General features: G+C 34.0%; 1 protein-coding gene across 1 annotated transcript in view; it reads right to left on the bottom strand.

The window, feature by feature from the left end:
• The window catches only part of Trhde (thyrotropin releasing hormone degrading enzyme), a 384937-nt gene that overhangs the window by 24934 nt on the left and 337503 nt on the right, over window positions 1–22500 (bottom strand). The window lies entirely within an intron of this gene.

Here is a 22500-nt window from a genome sequence, read left to right as displayed (position 1 = left end):
TTCAAAAAACTAAATTAAAGGGGGATAGTAATAGTAGGTAATAGAGTGAATACTCGTAAGCTATTATTTATGGATAATTTACATTGGTATAGTTTTGTATATTGATACAAGCTCAAATTATATTTGTTACTTTTATTTACATTTGTATCCCTATGCAAAGCTATTTTGTCAGATTGTATACATCCATGTTTCTATCTCAGTTTAGGACATTTTGTATACTGATATAACTTTTAGGATATATTTTCATATTGCGTTATATATTATTCCTATCTCTAATAAAGATACTTATATATTGCTTACATTTTGAGGTCATTGCCCTAATTTGTTTCACATTTGTTTACAGATTATTTAATATTCTGACATAAAGTTTTATCTAAGTTATACAGGTATTAATTAATAATACCTGTAATTATAATTACAATTATAATTATAATTATAAATTATAATTTATATAATATATAAATTTATATATAAATATAATTATATTTATATATAAATATAATTATAATTACAATTAATAGGTCAATAGTTGTTCATGTTTGTTGTACATATAGTCAGATCAATTAGGTTCTTTAGATATATAGATATTGTATATTGTCTAGATAGGTAATCTTCAACCACTTCAAGGATCTATGGAGCATAGCATTTAAATAACTTAGGGTTCTGTTGACATGAGACATGATCACTTCTGACAGCACCAATCTACTCCCAAGAGAATGCTAAGCACTGAAGATACTCCACTTGGAGCTTGTTTTCTTCTTGGCAAAGATGGTCTTTGGGCAAGGAACTGACAATGCCTCAACCACTGACAAGTTACGTGATATCCAGTAGTGGATAAACAGAACTGTTAAATCTTGCCCAGACAGGTTAAGGTGGTTTGGAAAACTTTACGGCCTCTAAAAGTGATCTGTCAGTTATGCTAGGCCTTAGTCAAAGTTGGTTGCTTCGACATTGCAAAATGAGACTTTGGGTGATTGCTCAAGTAGCTAATTGTCTCTGTCATATAATGCTCACTTTGGAAGCTACTTGATTGTATTTACTGCCTGTTCAAGTAATATTATCTCTCTTCTCAGGCCTTTGATGTACTCTTATGAACTAACCAAGCCATTTTCTGCACAAGACTTAGACTCCATAAGATAGAACGTTTATTAAAACCTTTAGCATATATTCCTTGCTTAATATTGTTTATTCTGGTTGTAGTTCTAATTATATTTGATATCTGTTCCTAGTGTATATAGTTTTATATTGGGTTTGGAACTCTCTTATTTAAAGAAAAGGGGGAGGTGCTGTGGGAACACATTCTGCTCTTTCATCAAATAGCTTTTAAGATACCAGCCAACTTGGGTGTGGTTTCTTATACTGTAAAAGCAGTGGTAACCATGTGCCTGCTCTTGCTTCTGGCTTTAACTTCCAGCTGCTATACTCTGTTCCTGTTCGCTCAGAGGACTGTTGTCTAGGACAGTAATCTGTATGTTTTCCATTTAAGTAAATAACCATTTTATTATTCATATTTCTGAACTGGTGTGGGATTGTTTTGTGACTTATATCATTAAGCATTTAAAGATGTTCTGTTTCTCCTCTACTGGACATAAACTCACACCCACAACCCTGGAAAGCTGTGAGCAATAAAGGCTAGCATGACACATCTTAAGAGCCCCTAGGCCCTTCTTGTCATACAATCAGAATCACCTTTTTTCCATTACAGATCACAAATGCCCCATAACAAAAGTAGAAAAATTAAGAATTCTATGATGACTCACAAAACAGGGAGCATCAGGCTGTTAATATAAATAGCTGTAAGAACACAGCATAATAACAGCATAATTTAAAACATAACATGTATACAGTTGTAGCCAAAGTTGTGAAGGAGCTGATAAATCACCCTATTTATAGAATTTTGAGTTAAAATGAGGCAAAATGTTTCCTGAGTATCACCTGCTTGTTCTATCTCATCTGCATGTCCCAGTTAAGCATGTGAATTTTTTACTCACCTTTGCCAAGTTACTATCATCTGTGTTCAATGATATGAAGTCTACATACATAAACATTATTAGTGAGGCTGTCTGAATCACAATAATTAGGGATCAGTACTCTGGCTTAACTGTTAAGGTAGGAATTCAATGATAAGCCCACTTCCATTACAATAGCAGGTACATAAACAGTGCTGTTTAAATCATGACCCAGGTACAAGCATTTTGAAAATTCTCAGCAATATATTCAGCTCCTCCTCACAGAATAGCATTTGTTAACTAGGAATAATTTAGAGCAATAGCCACCACCTTCTGCAGTCATACAAAGGCTGAGAAATTACACAGATTTATTATTGCCATCATAGTACACTTTCTATAAATGGGAGTGATCAGTGCAAATGTCATTTCTCTTCATATTGTTAATGCATGCCAATGTCAGAGAGGTTAAGTAGCTGATTTTCCAACTTGTGAAGAACTGACTGTCATAAGTTAATTTCTTGGCATAACAACAAAGCTGTCCTGAGAAGAGGATGACTAATGCCTTTTTCTCACTTAAAATGTCCTCTTTCCAAAATAGATCTGACTTTGGAAAAAAACAAATGGGTTCAATATAGAGAGAAATAGTAAAACCACATATGGCTAACAAAGCAATGTACTTGTGGTGGTGAGTTTTGTTACAGCAATAGAACACTCAGATTCACATTCCTGTAATCTTTTAAACAAACCATAAATTAAGATATGCTTGTGAGAAAAATATCACAAGACATTATAAAGAACAGGCACTGACCATCCAGGTTGTACAAAACAGGGCACAACAGCTGCTCATATTTAAAAGGCACCAATAGCCCTACCTTTAAAATGGCTGACAGACAAACATGTGTGGGTTAACCAATGACCTTGAACAATACAGAAACTTCAGGCTTTAGAGTAGCTGGTACTGGAGGAACTAGATGCTCAGCATATTGAGGAATCAACCAGACCTTGGCATTCTACTGTATTTGTTGTTAAAACATTTGGAAAATGGAGAATGGTAACAGATCTAAGAACTGTTAATAAGGTGATTCAGCTAATGGGCTCTCTACAGTCTGAAATTCCTTTACCTTACCTATTACCTAAAGGGTGGTCTCTTAGAGTTAAGGATTTAAAAGATTGTTTCTTCACTATACCTTTACAAGAAGAGGACGGAGAAAATTTTTTTCTTCACAGAGTCTACTTATAATAATAATTGATATCTGTGAAGAGATATCAATGGAAGATTCTCTCAGAGGGAGTTTTAAACAGCCTCACCCTGTGCCAATATTTTGCAAGTCAGCCATTGGAAATGATATGTAAGCAACCTGCAGAGTCTATAGTTTACCATTCCATGGATGACATTTTCCAATCTGATTCAAATGTAGATCTTTAGAAAGAATGTTTGAAGAAGTAAAAAAAAATATGCCATGTTTAGTATGACAACTTGTTCCTTAAAAATACAAAGAGGAGATTCTATTAATTATTTAGGCTGTAAAAGAGGTTTACAAAAAATAAGACCTCAAAATGTGAAATTAAGAGCAACTGATTACGGACTCTTAATGACTTCCAAAGATTGCTAGGAGACAATTCCCATCTACGGCACACTATTTTGGTAGGTCCTGATAACCTGATTAATTTAAAGAAAACCATAGATGGTGACAAACAATGATTTAAATAGTATCAGGAAATTATCACCTGAAGCTGAGAGAGAATTGGCTTTGATTGAAGGGAAATTTCAGAAGGTACATGTGTATCATGTGTATCTGAATATTACCTGCATTCCTGTCATATTACACTCCAAGTGTTCCCCTACAGGAATTTTGATGCAGAGGGAAGACATTATCTTACAATGGAACTTTTTACCAAATGAATCAAGAAAAAAAATTTAAAATTTATGTGGAAAATGTCCCTGAGTTAATTCTAAAAGGGAAGTTGAGACTTTGCCCATTAGAAGGAATAGATCCAATAAACATTATAATACCTTTTAATAATGATAAAATTGACAAATTATGGGAAGAAAGTGAACATTGGAAAGGAGCTGCCACTAAATATGAAGGGCAATATTAACAAAGCAAGAGAATTCAACTTATAAAGAGAACTAACTGGATTCTTCCTTGCATTGTAAGGGACACACCAATAACTTGAGTCCCTACATTCCATACTGATGCAAATAAATCAAGAAAGGCAGATTACAGATGAGAAATTTTAAGTAAGGTTGATCAAAGCCCTTATGACTGTCTAAAAGTCAGAATTATATACTATTCTTATCGAACTAAGGGATTTTAAAGAATCTCTCAACATAGTTGCCAATTTGTAATATGTAGAAAGGATTATTTTGCATTTTGAAGCTGTTGAATTTATACCAGAAGATACAGAATTGACTTTATTATTTACTCAGGACAAGATACACTCAGGAATAGGAATCATCCCATATAACATAATACACATCTGATCCAATTCCCTATGGGTTTGCCAGGTCTTCTAGCACAAGATAATGCAGAAATTGATCAATTAGTGATTGGAAATGTGCTAAAGGCCTGAGAATTTCATAAAAAACCATCATGTCAATAGCAAAGGTTGAAAAAGACTATTCTATCATGTGTCAATAAGTCAAGGAAATTATAAGAAAATGTCTTACTTGTTATTTATATAATCAGACACTACTACCTGAAAAAATAACCTAAAGGGTACTCAAAGGAATAAATCTGGCAGATGGATGTGATCCATTTTGTAGAATTTGGAAAACTAAAATATATACATAACACCATTGATATCTATTCTGGTTTTCAATGGGTAACTGCTTTGAGTTCAGAAAAGACTGATTTAGTAATCACACATTTGCTCGAAGTTATGGTCATTATGGGTATTCCTTGTACAAATAAAGGCATACAATATTTCAGCATATCCCTCTAAGAAAATAGGGCAGATTTTTGTTTATTATACTATAAAGTATATTACAGGTATACCACACAATCTTACAGGGCAGACAGTTACAGGAAGAACAAATTGAACACTAAAGAATATGTTAAAAACAAAACAGAAAGGGATGACAAATGCCCCCAAGAAATAGATTGCATAATGCTTTACCAACTTTGATTTTTCTAAATGTTAATAATAAAGGAACAACAGTTGTGGAGAGTAATTGGATAGTAGAAAAAACTATAAATTAAATCACCCGATATACTTTAAAGATGTACTGACCACAGAATGGGAGCCAGGACATATGTTACTTTGGGAACAAGGTTTTGCTTTTGTTTCCAAAGGAGAAGGAAAGCTATGGATACTGCCAATATTCATAAAGATTCAATTTGAAAAATAGGTGGATCTTAATTAGAAGAGATGATAGTTCATCAAACACTATGAGCATTTAATCTAAACTAAACTATAATACTAACGTGCTTTTCATTTGACCAGATATAACTTGTTCAAAGATAATCTTTCAAAAATTGGGTTTGGGAAAGGATTTTGTTTCTATCTTCTCAGGAGAATTAAGGTATCCAACTAAGGAATCTAAAGACCACTAGACAAATGAGACATCTGAAGAAAAGGGACAAGTCATCCAGAAAAAAATATTCTCAAGAAAAAGAGTAAAATGGCCTATTGGTATATCACATTTCCTACAGTATAAAATTTCATGAATCTACCCACATGTTTGTTTCTGCTATTCTCTACAGATATGTAATGCAAATTGTCTTTTTGTAGTTCCAGTCCAATTAAAAATTAAAACTGACTTTGGAGTTGGAGTGTGGTTGTCTCTTTCTCTAACATCAAGAATGCTTATTAAAGGGAAATTGAAACTCTGACTCATGTCAGAATAGTCACCTGATATGGAACAGAAGGAAACAAACATTTAAGGACTATTTTATTGCCACTAATACCTTAATCCTTTGGTATTATATCTACATTTTAACAGCTTTTCTTAAGGTATAATATGTATGATATATTATATTAATTATATATATATTTATATCATATAATATATATTAATTTTTGCCAAGATATTAATGGTCATATAGTAGTAATTAATTCTAGAAAAAGGTTTTGTCTGCCTCCCTGTACATGACTTTGGGTTTGAGTCTCTGTCAGATTTCTTTAGTGAACAATGAACATGTCTAACACCAACCTTTGAAGTTTCCATATGGGACATGAGTCCCTACAAATAACAATTTTTCCAGGAGTATGATAACACATCTAAGCTGGAAAACACAACCTAAAGATCAACTTTGGACTACAAACTGGTCAAAATAATTTTGAGTTGAATAGCTGAGATGATTCAACTTAACAGACTACTCTCATCAGGACTTGAGACAAGCCCTATACTTTCCCATTACTCAGAGTTTGGACAACAAATGATACAGCTACCTCTCCCCAGACTTGAGAATTAACCTAATATTCCCATTTTGGGATCACCTAAAGATACTCTATCCCCCCAGACAATAGGAAGTAAATTTAAGTATATGACACCCACATTCCCAAGAGATGGGGTGAGTAGTTTTTGGTCTTTTGTGGGTTATGGATATTTGTCCTTGTTTAGAGTGATTGATTACAAGTTGTTAATGGTTATGATCAGGAGAAAAAGCTAAACAAAGAAGACTGAGTTAAAGGTTCTTATTTTAAAAAGAAAAAAAATGAGGATATAGATATAAGATAAAAAAGTAGATTATTGAATACACTTTTAAAAAGCAACTACTAGTTGAAGTGCTTTACATTGAATTAGATTATTGTTATTGTATACAAACTTTGTATATTCATACAAATTTGCAATTAATCTTGTTAGAACATTCTGTACATACATTTCTACTCTTGCTCAAGGTATTACCTATACAACTCATTTAACAATGAAATGCAAATTTCTAGTCCTTGAAACTTATTATTACTAACTGTTTAGGATAATAAGGAAATGCAGATTAACAGTTAAATGCCTATTATAAAAAATATTGTAGTCACATTAGGTATGTTTTCAAGGTCAAGCGAAGATATCTTTTAGGTAGACAGGTCACCTTCAAACACTACAGAGATCTACAGAGTATGGCATTTAAGTTGTTTTAACATGGGTTCTTCTTTTTATTACAGTGAGACATGTCTGCTCTTGGCAACCCCAATCTACTCTAGAGAAGATAATGGAATCAAAGAAACTCCACATAGAGTCTTCTTTCTTTGTGGGAAAAATAAACCACTGGGCAATAAAATGACATTGCCTCAACTGCTGATAGTATGCTGTTCTAATTGAGTAAGCAGGACACACAAAAAAGTGACTGCCAAACATTGTCAAGACAAGAAGGGACAGCTCTTCAGAATATCCTGTTCCATAGAGAAGCCTGTCAGATATGATAGACATGTAGGATAAAGATTGATGCACTATCATTGCAGAGTAACCTTAGTTGACTGTCCAGGCAGCCAGCTGTTTCTGTCACTTCTCACTTTTTTTTTTGGAAGTCACTTGTTCACATTTGCTGCTTACTCAGTGAATATTATTTCCTTCTTAGATCTCTGTGGGAGTTGAAGACTAGATAGTTATAGTTGTAGTATTTCCTGTTTACCAGAAAGAGATATCAAGTTATGATAGAAAATAAATTAGGTACAAAACTTTGGACTCACCAAGATAGGATAGATATGGAGTATTTTTTCCAAATTTGTCAAATGACAACAGACTAGACATTGTTGATATATTTATTACATATATATATAGTTATTATATATATAGTTATTGTACTTATTGAATATAATTTTTCTTATATTAGTTATAGCCTTCTTTTCTTATTTTAGATAAAAGGAGAAATGCAATGATATTTCATTTTATTTTAATAAATATAGCTTTCCTGAAGACCATAATGCAAAACATCCCCACTACTTAGCCATACAGGTCAGGCAGTTGTGGCACAGACCTATAACCCCAACAGCCACACTAGTTATCCATAAATGCTGTGCATTGGTGGTGCACACCTTCAACCCCAGCACTAGAGGAATATAAAGCAGGATGAGACAGGAACTCACTCTCTCTCAGTCTGAAGATTTCAAAGAGGTAAGAGCTCTCTATTGGCTTGGCTGCTTTGATTTTTCTGATCTTCAGTTTGAGCCCCAGTATCTGTCTCTGGGTTTTTATTATTCATGCTACAAGCAAATGCTAGCATTATTGTATTGTGTGTGTTGTGTGCATGTGTGTGTGTGTGTTTTACCCAAATATAATTTTTAAATTTTAACTAATATGTATAGTACACAAGAAATTAATATACATTTTGAAATTAGAAAATAATTCCTATAAAAGCACATCTAAAATTATCTACTAAATCTTAAATTAAATTATATATATTCAAGAGAATATAATTTATGTCATCATATCTGATAAAGGGTACCCATTTAAAATTGTCATAAAATATAGTTCAAATTAAAGGATCTAAAATAACCAAAAACAAACAATCTGAATTCTTAGTTAAAAGGAGACCAGTATGAATGGATAAAAATACTGTACATTATGTGAAAAAGTACACTGTACTTTGGAATTCTATAACTGAGAAAAACATACAAGATCAGTGGGTTTTGGAGTAACTGAAAAATAAATTTCTCCATGTAGAAATGCCCTTGTCAGATGCTAGTCAGTGAGCATATTGGGTGGTTGTGCTTGCTCCATATTTTAGGACAAAATAAAAAGGTGTTTGTTTGTATGTGAAAACTAAGTAGCACTAACCAACATTTTCCTACTTTATTTTATATCTAAACTCACACATGTTGGAGAATTCTGAAAATGAATCTATGGGAACATTGCAATAATTTTATGGAAATTTCTACACATTATTCTATGCTCACTACTACAGCACTCCTGTGGTTTCTTTTAAATACAGACAATAAAACATGATCTTCTAGCTGGTGGTTCCAAAGAGTTGTATGGCTTCTGTGAGTGACACAGAGAGATGGCCTATTCTATTTTGTTCTGCATACTCACGGAAACTGTAAGAAGAATAAAAATAAAGCTAAAATTTTGATTCACAATATCTCCTTTGTATATTGCCAAAGGAAAGGACACTACAGCATGCTGGATTTAGAGCATGTGATAATCATAAAATAGAAACCGAGGGTGTGTGTGCATTAGTTTTCTGGGGTTTTCACTATGACGACTTACAGGAAGTTTTGCACATTAGCTTGATGGTGGACTGACAGAACATGGTTGGGTCTTTCTGGCGATTTTAAGGTTAAATCTACCCTATGTTTCCCTCCTGCCTTGGTGATGCCAAAAAGCCCATATCCCTTCATTATAGAGTTACTGTGGCCTGTAGCTCTAGTTTTGCACAGCTCAACCCCTGTGTCTGATGCCTTCTTCTCTGTGTCTTTTAAGAATGTTCATCATTAAATGAAGTTTCTCTCTGATTCCAGGATTATGCCATCTTTAGTTCTATTGTCTTAGCAAAGACTTTACTTCTAATAAGATTATATGTATAAATAAGGTTTGGAATTTGGAAGACCATCTTTCTTTAGAAGTAAATTTTCAATTAATACAAGGCTGTATGTGTGCATGCCTTTAATTCTTATGTTATTAAAAGGAATCAAGGAGCCATTAAAGTTCCTTTTTACTTTTCACACATTTTAAGATATGCTTAAAACAATTTTCAGTATCTAATTTTGTCATAATTTTGATATTACACAAATCCTATCCTGTATTAATAGGATACTATGAATTACTTTCATTTATTTCTTTTGATGAAATTGAATATTATACCTTCAATCAGGCATTATTCACAAGGGGAAAAGTTATGGAGAGTGGTGTTACTGAAGAACTGTCCTAGTGGATCACAGAAATGCTTGTGTTGTTTTGTGTGCATGAAACCTTGATTATGGTAGCCAGTGATTTCAATGATCCTAATCGATACACATATCTGCACCTATAAGTATAATCAACTTATTGAGTCAGAATGCTTAGGAAACTACATATATTTGCATTGGCTATTCATGTTTGACTTGGTAAGCAATAATGACTTCTTTTATAAGGTCAATCAGGATAACTTGCTTTATTGTTTTTACAGATCTATGTTCATTTTGCATTTACTCTGTTATAAACAGGCGGCTTAAATAAGGCTATTCTGTAATTAATCAATAGGTAAATTTTTAATAAATGACATGAGAATTCAATAGTATTGTACCTGACATCAGTATAATATTAGGCAAACAATACTAGCACAATAAGAAAATTACTATTGGCAGAAATGTTGGAAAAACCAATTACAGTGTAAGGGAAAGATTAAATTAAATAGCCACCTTCACAAAAGCATACTTCTGTAAAAATTAAAATACCTTGAAGAAATAGGATTCAGTATTTGCCTTGATACATGGTTAGCAAAATATTTTTTAAAGTGAAATGTCAAGTAAAAGCCCCAAGTGTTAGAAGAAAACATATGCATAATTATTTCTACATTCAAAATAGAATATAAAACTAGTAATTAACACATCCAGAATAAATTTAGCAGTGGCTATAAAAATGAATAGAAATATGAACTTAATGTAGTTAGCAATAATTAATAAATTAATAATTAATAAATTAATTAAATTCCCCATCTTGGAAGCAAAAGTGGCATTTCATTGTGATGCCAGACATGGAAAGGGAGACTTAACAATTCTCTCTTCCCAGTATTATGAACTCTCACTACATGAAGACCTATGTGTGTACAAATGTTCCGTCTGATGGCGAATATTGCTACTGGCAAAAATTCCCAGCCCAACTAAAAGAGTTCATTGCAGCAGTCTTGCTACATTCTCTATATTGTTTCTCTCCTACCTACATAGCTTCAGGAAAGTCCTTGTGTAGTAATATACTCTGATCTTAGAGCGCTGTCCCCTAAAGTCTTGATGAAGGTGCATAATCAGCTTCCTAAGACTACTGCTCACTCAGCAAATAAAACCAAAACAAGCAGATTAAATGGGGAGAAAAAAAATCTTGCCAAACTTTTAAAAAATGTTCTCAGTCCAGCTGATTCTGCTCAATCAGCTAAAGTTTTAGAGATATAAAAGAATCCAATCTTGAGAAAGGATGCTTGCTGAGGAAACCTTTTTTTTAAAAAAACTTCGTGGTTTACAGTTAATATTTTCTCCATAGGCTCACTAACATGAATCTTTTCTGTGAATATGAAGTCACCTTCACCAACACTTCCCTTGTTCTTTCTTAGGAATCTTCCATTGAAAATCAGACATTATTTGTGTGAGATGTGATTAATATGTTGATCAGACCTTTGTATGGTAAGGTTGGAACCATGGTACTCTCTTCACCTTTGATCCCTAGTGCCTCTTAATCATGATGTCTAGGATGAGGCACAGAATCAGTTTTATATCTGAGTCAATAACTAGAATAATTTTAATTAACCCGGGTTAAATGGGTATACCCATAACTATGAAAAATAAGCAAAAAATATATTTTAGAAACACAAATAAAAACCTAACAATAGACTATTAACCATATTCCCATTACACAAATGTAGACCTGGGAACCTGGCCCTCGGATACTGGTTCTCAACTTTCATAATGCTGTAACTCATAAATATAGTTCCTCATGTTGTGGTAACCCTCCATCTGTAAAATTATTTTTGTTGCTACTTTATAACTGTAATTGTGCTTCTATTATGAACCTTAATGAAAATATCTGTGTTTTCTGATAGTCTTAAGTGACCCCTGTGAAAGGCTCGATCTGCCCCCAAAGGGGTCATGATCCACAGGTTGAGAACCTCTGCCCTAAAATTTCAGTTTTCATCAAGAAGAATGAAGCATGATAATGATTGTGCTTCTTAGCCTTTAAAACAATGGAAGGTTTTAAACAATGAGGTATCAATAAAGAGCAGAATTCTTACAACTGTGACTGCCAAAGGATTCCTAACACATCCTACCTTAAGGCAACCATGGCTGAATTCTAAGACATCATATCTCCATTTTGCAGGCACCCTTTCACCACATGCTTAGCCACCGCTATGGAAGTTTCAAATCCTATGCATGAAGGGTGAAGAATGACAGAAGAGAAACCATTCTTTTGTTTTTCACTGATAATGCAGTCAAATGGGAAAACATGTATTTTAAAGTTTTCCTCTGGAAATGTGAATGGAAAGTGTTTTTAAATTTGCAACCCAAACAGGTCAGTGTGTTCTTCAACATATTTTTCATATTTCCTCAATTTGAATCAATTTGCAAATAACCATGTTTAAAGTGTAATTTTCATTATCAGGGTAAGTCAGGAGGCATGCACATAGCTCTCCATGAAATGTGTCCCATAGTACACAAGCACAGAGTTCTCTACGACATGTGCTCATAGGATACAAACACATAGTTCTCTCTAAGATGTGTCCCATAGGATACAAGCACACCCCTCTCTACAAGATGCATGCCACAGTATATGAGCACACAGCTCTCTATGAGATGTGACCCATAGTATACAAGTACACAGTTCTCTATGAGATGTGATCGAGATGTAACACGTAGGATACAAACACACAGTTCTCTTTGAGATGTGTCCCATAGGATACAAGTACACAGATCTCTACAAGATGTATGCCACAGTATATAAGCACACAGAACTCTGTGAGATGTGATTCATAGTATAAAAGGTATGAATAAGAGACTAATAAGAAAAGACATTACACAAGATGTTGATCTCCTTCAAACATAAGGAAATACAAGCGACTAAAATACAACTCAGTTTTAAGGTACTGAACATAATTCCTGAGAATATCACCACTCTTAAATTATTGTTCTTCTCAACACCTCAAAAATAACCAAAGCAAATATTTTCTAATATTTGGGTGAAAATATCAAAGTATAGAGATCATTAGGAACTAAAAGGATACATATCTTGACTTATAAAACACTACTAGCTAATTACTAAGTTACTATTCTTAGTAAATACTTAAATCCAACTAAAAAATTATAGAAACTTTAAAATCAATATATAAACTATGTATTTTGTAATAAAATACAAAACAAATAATAAATTTTGTAATAAAAAGAAAACAAATAGTTTCTAGTTTTATAGGAAAATGGATAGAACTAAATTAAAAATCATGTGGGGTTATCATGGGTATCAATATGTGTAGCTACAGGGAAACAATTTTTAGAAATATATGCTACTTATAAATATATGATTATCAAGATAAATATCAGCATGTTAAATAAGTAGGTAAGGCTTTAGATTTTTAGTGAAATGAAATTATTACATGGAAAGTACATGGACATATATTGAAAAATAAAGCTAATTTAGAGAGCCCAGTGAACATTGCTTTGATAGCCACAGTTTTGATACACCACAGTCAAACTTAGCTACTCAGCGTTATGATAGATCAATTACTGCACTTGATCAGCTCTCTGTTATCTGTGCTTTCTGTTCAGACAATCTTTTCCATTTCTCATTCTTTGAGTCTCTACTATAAAATAATTCTACAGTCTTCAAGGTGATATACTCATACCTAAGGAATAAGGGGACCTGTGAATTATGTCACATGAACTGAGATCTAAAATACTACATTTTCCTCTCATAAAAGTGTTTCTATTTCTTCCACCATCTAAAGAAAAAATAATTCTCACCTATATTTTATCTTCCAAAGGTGCATGACACGGCAATGGCAAAGAGAATCTTAAATATTGGTGATGGTATTTCTGAAATACGATTTAAGGCTCTTAAATTATTTGTGTTCATAACATATAAAGGAAGGCCCACATCATCAGATAATTACAATTTGATAATTAATTATTTGATATTTGATATAACATTTGAGAATATAATGAAAAATTCCTTTACATTTCTTCAAGAAAACACTATTCTCATATTCTTATTATTTAAAAATGTTTTGTGTATGCAATTAAGTATATATGTATACATATGTACATATATGTGTGTATACATATATACACACATATTCACACACACACACACACACACACACACACACACACACACATATATATATATATATATATATATATATATATATATACGTACACATACATTGCAGGAAAGTATCATAGGATAACTCATAGAGAGATCTCTGAGTAGTATTATATTAGAATAAAAGCCTGGAGAAGAGGAAAGAATTATCAGAAACTTGACTAGAAGGGTCCAGTACACATCCAGCCTATCAGTCAAGTTGTTGGTCAGAGGTGTCCTGAAGATTCCCCAAACAATTCAGACTCTGGCCACTGCTCTGTCAATACTTGACAGCAAGACCATATGGCTGAAGACATCCCAAACTTTGGTCATCGTACATGGGGAGAGAAAGGGTGACCAGGAGGCTTTCTCCCTGCTGGTCAGCTTTAATAGTATCTGGAGGTGCTATACAGGCTACTGTGGAGAAATGTCTTATCCATGTATGAATACTACAAACTATAGTCATTCCTGGGCTTGGATATTCCAATGAGTGCCATGGTGACATAAATATTAAGGGGCAACTAGCTCATCAAGCCTTCTCTACAGGAGGATATACTTGTGTGGTAATATTAATCTCCAAAAACCCATGAATTGGGAACTCTTCAGTCCCAGCACATTGTTTTGCTAAATAAATATAGTATAAAACTAGTCTCTAAATTTGTATCTCCATGCCCATAGGTTAATGTTTATCTCAAATCTTATTTGGACAGTGGACAGTGGTTAACACAGAAACTCAGAACTAAGTGAAAATGCAGAGATAACTCAGTCACAATAAGGCATCTATTGCGTGCATGCACACACACACACACACACACACACACACACACACAAAGGGGGAGAAGGAGAGAGACTGATTGATTTATTAATTGATTGATTGATTGATTGATGACTCAAGGATAATCTTGAAAGATGCAGACATATTTTTAAGATCCAGAGGTCTGGGAGAGAATGAAAGAGTGTCACCTGGCCATAACATGACTATTTTTGTCAGGAACTCACAGTATCTGTGATTGCCTAAACAAGGGTGTCAACATCTTAGCAAGGAATGGGAAGAGGCACATGACTCCCCATCACTAGCTGATGGTCTATTGACAGTTGGTGATTTCTGAAGGAAAGAGAGTCAGTTTTATTTAGGGTTATGGCCCTTACTAGGTCTAATACCATGAGAGACATGACCTCCCACCCATTAGTGTATGAGAAGCACAATCTGTACCTAGAGTACTGTACAGAAAGGCAATAAAGAGGACATGACGTAGAGGGGGAATGTAGAGCGGTGGGATGGATCTGGGAAGAATGCAAGTCTTAGTATGATCAAAATACATTTCGTAAAATGTCCGCAGAATAAAAATATTATGCCAAAGTAAAGCAATCATATTATTAAATGTTTAATGCTAAGCACAATCACAATATGCTTTTTAGATTTCACTAGTTGTAGTTGGAGAGCCTGGATCATATTTTAAATGCCTGTTAATAGTATACTGTGAGTTTAGTACTTGAAATGATTTAAATGTTTGCTTGAAAGAAATTGTGAGACATCATCTTAAACATATTTTAGAGGACATATGGGCACAGAGCTGGTGCTTATGGAATTATTTTAATGAAAGTGCCTGAATATTTTTTCTATTCATGAATGCAACCATTAAATCCTGTCACCCTTCCTTCCTCAATAATGTTTAAAACTCTCCACCTCTTTTTATCTTCTACTACTGGCTTTTATCACTTTAAAATAATTTATTTTGAGAGGCTGGAGAGATGGCTCAATGATTAAGCCTGCTCTTAATTTGGTCTGCTCTTCCAAAGGTCCTGAGTTCAATTTCCAGCAACCACATGGTGGCTCACAAACATCTGTAATGATGTCTGGTGCCTTCTTCTGGCCTGCAGGCATACAAGCAGACAGAATACTGTATACATAATAAATAAATAAATAAATAAATAAATATTTTAAAAAAAATATTTTGATTTAATCTATCCTTTGTCCTGATTATATCTCTATACACTAATGTTTTGATTATCACAGATCATATATCACTCATTGATGGCATTTGCTTGAGTTTCTTCTTTTGGTTTTCTATAACTGTTTTTGAACTTTGGTCCCCATCTGTAGTGGTCTGAATGAGTAAGGACCACATAGGCTCCCGATGTGAAAACTTGGTTCCCAGTTGGGAGAAGTGTTTGGGAAGAATTAGGAGGCATGGCCTTGTTGGAGGAGGCATGTCACTAGGGTGAGCTTTGTGGTTTCCAATGCCCATGCCATTCCCATTTAGCTATCTCTGCCTTGTATGCGTGGATCAAGACGTAAGTTCTCAGTGACTGTTCCAATGCTTGCCTTCCTACTGCCTTGCTCCCCACTGTGATGCTCATGCACTCCAACCCTCTAGAACAGTGAACCCCAAATTGAACACTTTCTTTTACAAGTTTCCTTGGTCATAGAGTTTGCTTATAACAACTGAAAAGTAAGACACTGTTCTATTAGATTACATGGTTTATAAAATAAGATGACATGCCAAGTGAGAGAGTGTTTAGCTTAGCATCAAACCAGTGATAAGTGCTTTAACCCCTTACCCAGCATATAGAAGCTGCTTGATTTATAGTTACCGAATGTGCCAACATCAGCCCTTGTGCTAAATGATCAAAAGAGTACCACAACTGGACTAGTGTAAGGAAAGTATGTGGTTTATATTCACAGACACCAGGAATGAGAATTTGATGTGAGCAGTGGAGGTTTTGATTAACCATACAGAAGCATAGTTGAGATCCTGAGCAGTTCTCTAAAACTCACATTTGTTTAGTATAAAACCAGGATAAAAACGTAATTCCTTAACTCAATTCACTAGTGGTCTGGGCAGCCCCATGCTGTTCACGCTGTATAAAAACTTCCCACTCTGTTCACTCCTCTATGGACAGTAATGCTCTTAAGCTAACACTGAAAGGCAGTTCTGCCTGCATAAATACTTCAAGTCTATGAATGCAAAGTTTGGTATAATATATGATGAATAGAACAGAAAATTTTTTGAAAGAACAGGACCAGAATACCTCAAATGTGTGAACTGTAACTTAGAGTCTATGTTTTAGAGGAAGATAATATAAACTTCTTTTAAAACAGATTCATTGAGACCTTGGTGCAAAGAGCCTTTTGTCCTTCCATATTATAGTTTCATAAAAAGCAAGGATTGATGGAAAAGGATGAAATACAAGGATAAATGGCATAAGTTTCCACATCTACAGGATGAGATGGAGCAAGGTATAACTACTGAAGGTCCATGTGCCATAAATGGAAACGGATAATCAAAAGCTATAAAGGAAAAAAATGATATTTGATTGGAGTCCTAGGTGAACAGTATTTTCTAAGGAAGGTGAGAATAAATATCCTCTTGTTCCTAATTTAGAATAACGTTAATAGTAGTGTCCTTTTCTTTATCACCTTTTGCAAACCCAAAACTTAGAGGATGTCAACTTAATGCTGAAGACATTTAATACATGTTAACGCCATCATTTAGAATTCACATTAACCATCACACAGAGACACACTGGAACCAAGCTGTGTTTTTCATTGGTTTGTTTTTTCATCTGAAGTTTGGGTATCTGAAGGCAGATAGACATTCTTTAATAGATCTGTCCTAACCTAAATGGTTAATCAGATAAATGATCATCACTTATCTGACAAGAAACCTAAGGAAGTTTGTCAAGGTTTTCCAGATGAATGGTTTCAGTTTGCTCATGAATGTCCTTTACTTCAGTGAGTTATCTCTCTTACATCAGCAGTTCCCAAAGTGTGTCTCCCAGAGCACCGGGATCATGTTATAAATTCAAATTGTTAGACCCCACTCTACCAACTGAACCACAAAATTTAAATGTGATGCCCAGTAAAGTGAAGTCCCTGGGAGTTGCCAATGCTTGTTGAAGCTTCAGAGCCACGGTCTTATGCCCATAGAGTATCACTTCTTCAGTTACTTACATCTACTGTAGAGTTCTTAACATATATTGCACAGCTTTAATTTTCAATATTAAAAGCCATTCCTGAAAAATTATATATGTCAATTTGATCTGCAATGAAACAGATTTGTGTGGCTGGAAGGAATAGGTGGCCCTATCTGACCAGTGATTATCTTAGCAACTTGCAGGACCTCTGCAAAACCTGCATTTTCCTTGGGCAAAATTATGAGCAAAAATAGTAAGATAATGCACAAAACCAGCAGTCTCTGAAACTTCACAAATATTAAAAGTAAGATAAGTATAGACTTATGACTGACATTAATGACATATTAGTGACATTATGAATAATTACATGAGTAGGGAAGTTTGTAAATTAAACCCATAAAACTACAGAGAGGGTCTTCTATTTGGCTTTTTGGTCCCAAAAGGGATTTCAAAATAATTAAAGTTCAATTGACCTTTACTAGGTAGAGGGTCCTGTTTCGTTTCAGAGAGAGAAAGTTTGTACATGTATGTATGTATAGATGCACATGTGTGAGTATATGTGTTTGGATGGAAATCATAGGATAATATGAGGTCTTATTTTGTGAGGAATTTTCCACCTCATTTTTTTTTAGACAGGGATTCTTACTAAGCCTGGAGCTTGCAAAATAGATCAGAGTAATTGACTAGCAAGTTCTAGTCGGTCACCTGCCTCTGCCTCTCTAGAACTGGGATTATAGGAGCATGTCATTACATATAAAAGTTCCACAAATGGAATTCATGTGCCTAGAAAGTCTTCTATCAACTGAGCTACCTCCCCACATTTTAATAGATTTTTGGTTCATTTTGCTTTTAAGCAGAGTGAAAATGTCAGCCTTTGGTTTATTTGTTGGAAAAGGATATGACATTTTATTAAGCAATATGTTAAATTAATTTGTGCATGTCTCAGGATTCTCTACTGGAAAGGAGTCATCACAGAGAATTTTCTTACACACAGGTTTTACTAGTTTGTCTTACATTATATAGGCCATGTAGTCAGTCCCTTAATATCAATGTTAACTATCATTACACTCATTATGGGCTTAAGGTTTCTGTTGTATCCACTAATGTTATTTGAAAAATACATTACTGTAGGAACACACTTAATTTCAGTTTAAATTTATTAATTAGAAAAAAGTTATGATCTCTATGTGACCAACTGTATATGTTTCATTGTGTGTCACTACAGAAATTGATTGTCAAATAGAAATTCATCTTTAGTAGCAGGGTATGGTCTATACTTGACTCAGTGAAACTTCTATTTCTTGTCTATTTATCAGCGAATGAGAGAAACTACGTTCTACCCCAGGTTATGCTTTTTATATATTAATATAAAACTGGTCTTTTGTACTTTTTTCTTTATTTTATTTATAGGAGTGAGATTTCCTGGTCTCACAAGCTCTCTCCTAGTTCATATTTTCCAGATCTTTTTATCATTTGCATTGTTCTCTACTGAAGGCTGAGCAATTTGTCTCCTTTCTGAACTGTGGCACTCAGCTGAACTTAGCCTGCAAATTGCAACCTAACAAGATATGACTGTAGCTCAATCCATTTTTATGCATGACATCACCATTACAATTCAACACATTGTAGCATTTGAATATTTTAAAAGGGATCAGAATGTCGACTCATTCAATTTATCACCCACTGTAACTCCTGAATTTTTCTCTCTGCTGCCATCATCTCCAGCTCCTGACTGCAGTTTTTGTTTCCATTATCCTCCTTGTGCACTGACGTTCACATCTGTCCTATTTTCCTGATTCTAATGTATCTGATTTGCCCATCTGCCCAATGTGTCAAGATGCTGAACAGTGCTGCAGCAGTCCCGAAGATCTGTGAACCCCACTTCGTCTCAACTCATTGTTCTTTGTGTTTTCAGCATAAATAAGCATCTTCCAACATGTTTCACGTATTATTTATGTGGCTTCTAGTGCTTTGAGCTTAGATAATTTCTTGTAAATCACTCTTTTTAAAGTTTCAGTTAGAAAATCAAGCAGAGGGAGGGGTGGGGGATGGAACGGAGAAAGCTGACTAAGCAAAGCAAGCTTGCTAGTTCCTTTATTGTTAATTTAAGAAAGATAAATTTAGTACCAACTATCAACGATCCTTTCTAGCGTTGGTCTACTATTAAGCTGTCGTATGAAAAATTGAGATGAAGCCTCTGATTTTCACATACAGTACCTCAGTGGGTATCATGATTCTTTGCTTCAGTAGACTACTGGTGTGCATACCACAGAGTTGGTTAAGCAAATCTAAGCAGAGTAGGTTCTACTTTGCAAGACTGCATATCCCAACACAGTTTTAAGCAAAGCAGAGTCCATAAAAGCAATGAAGAAAGCAACGAAAGAATCATAAAATGTTTGGCATGAATTTAATCACTTTATGCCCTTGAATAAAGGCAGAACTATCAAAACCAAAATGAGCTGGCAAATTATGCATAAGCTTTCATTTATAAGGGAATTATGGGAGTAATAGATTACAAAATCTTGTGAGTGAAAAACACTATATTTATTAAACTAGTTAGCACCCTCCATGCGGGTGCCTCTTAGAATCCCATCCTCCTACTGCTGCGCCTAGTCCATAGTCTTACTCATTTCCAGTGTGGGGCTGGGGGGAGCAGAAAACTTCTTCCAAACAGGAATCTCTTTCTTTGCCATGGACTCCCTGATTCTTCTGGTCACATTTTTTTTCTCAAAAAAATTAAACTATAATCTCATTAAACACCACGGTCACACTATATTGTTATTAGAACTAGGCATTATTAATTTTGGGATCACCTCTTCTATTTGCTTTTCCAGCTACAAGCTGATACAATAACTTCCTTAATAAGAGTTTGTGAGGAAAATGAATTATTTTAAAATTAGGGCCTTTTAATAATTATGCTTTTTAAACGTAGATGCTAAGTCTGTATGCTCTTCTGGAAATTATGAACCAAATATTAATAAAATGGAAATGGTATGAAAATATGTATACATTAATAAGTTATATGAATGATTAAGAACAATTAGCAGCTCTAGGAAAGGGCATGTGTTTATAGTCAATAAATAAATGTATCAAAAGGAAACAATGCAAAATTAAAGAATAAGGAAGGAGAGATTATCCTTTGTAACTATTACTATCATTCATCTTTTTCTCATATATACATACATGACACATATATGCATATATGATTCTCACATACACATCTATGACACATATGCATATATGATTCTCACATACACATATACGATGCATATATGTATATACAATTCTCATGTATACATATATGATGCATATGTATGTAAGATTCTCATATATACATGCATGACACATATATACATACATGATACATACTCTTACTTTACATTTTATATTATGGGTAAGCATTTTGTTTTCTAATTGCAAGTGGCAGCATCGAGAGAGCTGGTGAAGCAGACTTACAGTGTGTCCAGTTCTATTATAGAGTTTTCAGAAAACTTAGCACAAAGGGTAATTTGTGCTAACATCAGTAAAATACAAAAAAAAGACAACACATTAGTTCTAAGAAAACACAGATGACATTTAACCATTGACTTAAATACATGATAGATCAGTTGACAGCCGACAGTGTTAAAATATTTCCCTCCTTAACTCAAAACAGGACAGCAAGAATTCATTTAAAGGGCAAGGGGGAAACTGTTGTAGAAAGTGAGAAATATTAAAAAATTACTGAACATTACAGTGAAACTTTTTTGCCAGAGACCTTTCCTTCAGATAGGTTTGCTATTCTTTGATTTGGACTCAGTAAGATATTAAATTTAAACGTTAAATGATTACTGGAATGATTATCACTTTTCCCCAAAGCAAGTAATAGTGCCCATAGTTCTATGTGTTTATCTGTGAGGTCAGCACCTATATCAGAATCAAGTCTCTAGTGACACACAGAACATCATTCTGTAAATGATAATAACATTTTGTTAATGTAAAACATCATATGTAAATTGCCTTGTAGCTCCTTTTCCCTTCCCATTAGATTGTGGACAATCATGAAAACCAGAAAGCAGAGAAAATTGAACCCAGCCAAAGTAAATACATCCATATATATATATATATATATATATATATATATATATATATAATCAGAATAAATAAGACTCCTATAAATACAAAGAGTGTCTTTACATCTGTAAGATGTGTGTGTAATCTATAAATATATAGCTATATCTGTCACTCTCATTAAAATACGGCATTTATTACAATGCTGTTTTTAAATGATTAAATGATTTTAGTTATCCACTTTTATATTAAAATTATGCCTCATAATATTCTAAGATAAGATACAAGTGCAAGGTCACTGTCAAGAGGCAGGCAACGAGCAAAGGACTTGCTTATCACCTTTTTGTTTTCAGTTTTTCATTTGAAAATTTGTTCTGCTACTTTGTTGATAATATATGCTGGTTACTTTGAATAAATGTTTCAACCTTTATGAAAACCTTGAAGAGTTTAAATTTTATTTAATTGTTTTTCTTATAAGAAAGTTACTAGACTTAATACAAGGCGATGCCTCAATATATGAGAAATGAGAACCTAGACAAGGTAAGTTAGCCTTTCCTGGGATGAGAGAGGGTTAGCTTCCAGGCTGCCACCTTACACACAGGGGAGCTGAGACAACAATCTAAGGGTACATTTCTCTTGTCTTGCTTTTCTCAAGTTGATGAG

The sequence above is a fragment of the Myodes glareolus genome, chromosome 26 (assembly GCF_982192425.1).
Source record: "Myodes glareolus chromosome 26, mMyoGla1.1, whole genome shotgun sequence".
NCBI classification, from domain to species: Eukaryota; Metazoa; Chordata; class Mammalia; order Rodentia; family Cricetidae; genus Myodes; species Myodes glareolus.
Note: the sequence above shows the minus strand (reverse complement) of the source record. Positions and strands in the feature narration are given on the sequence as shown.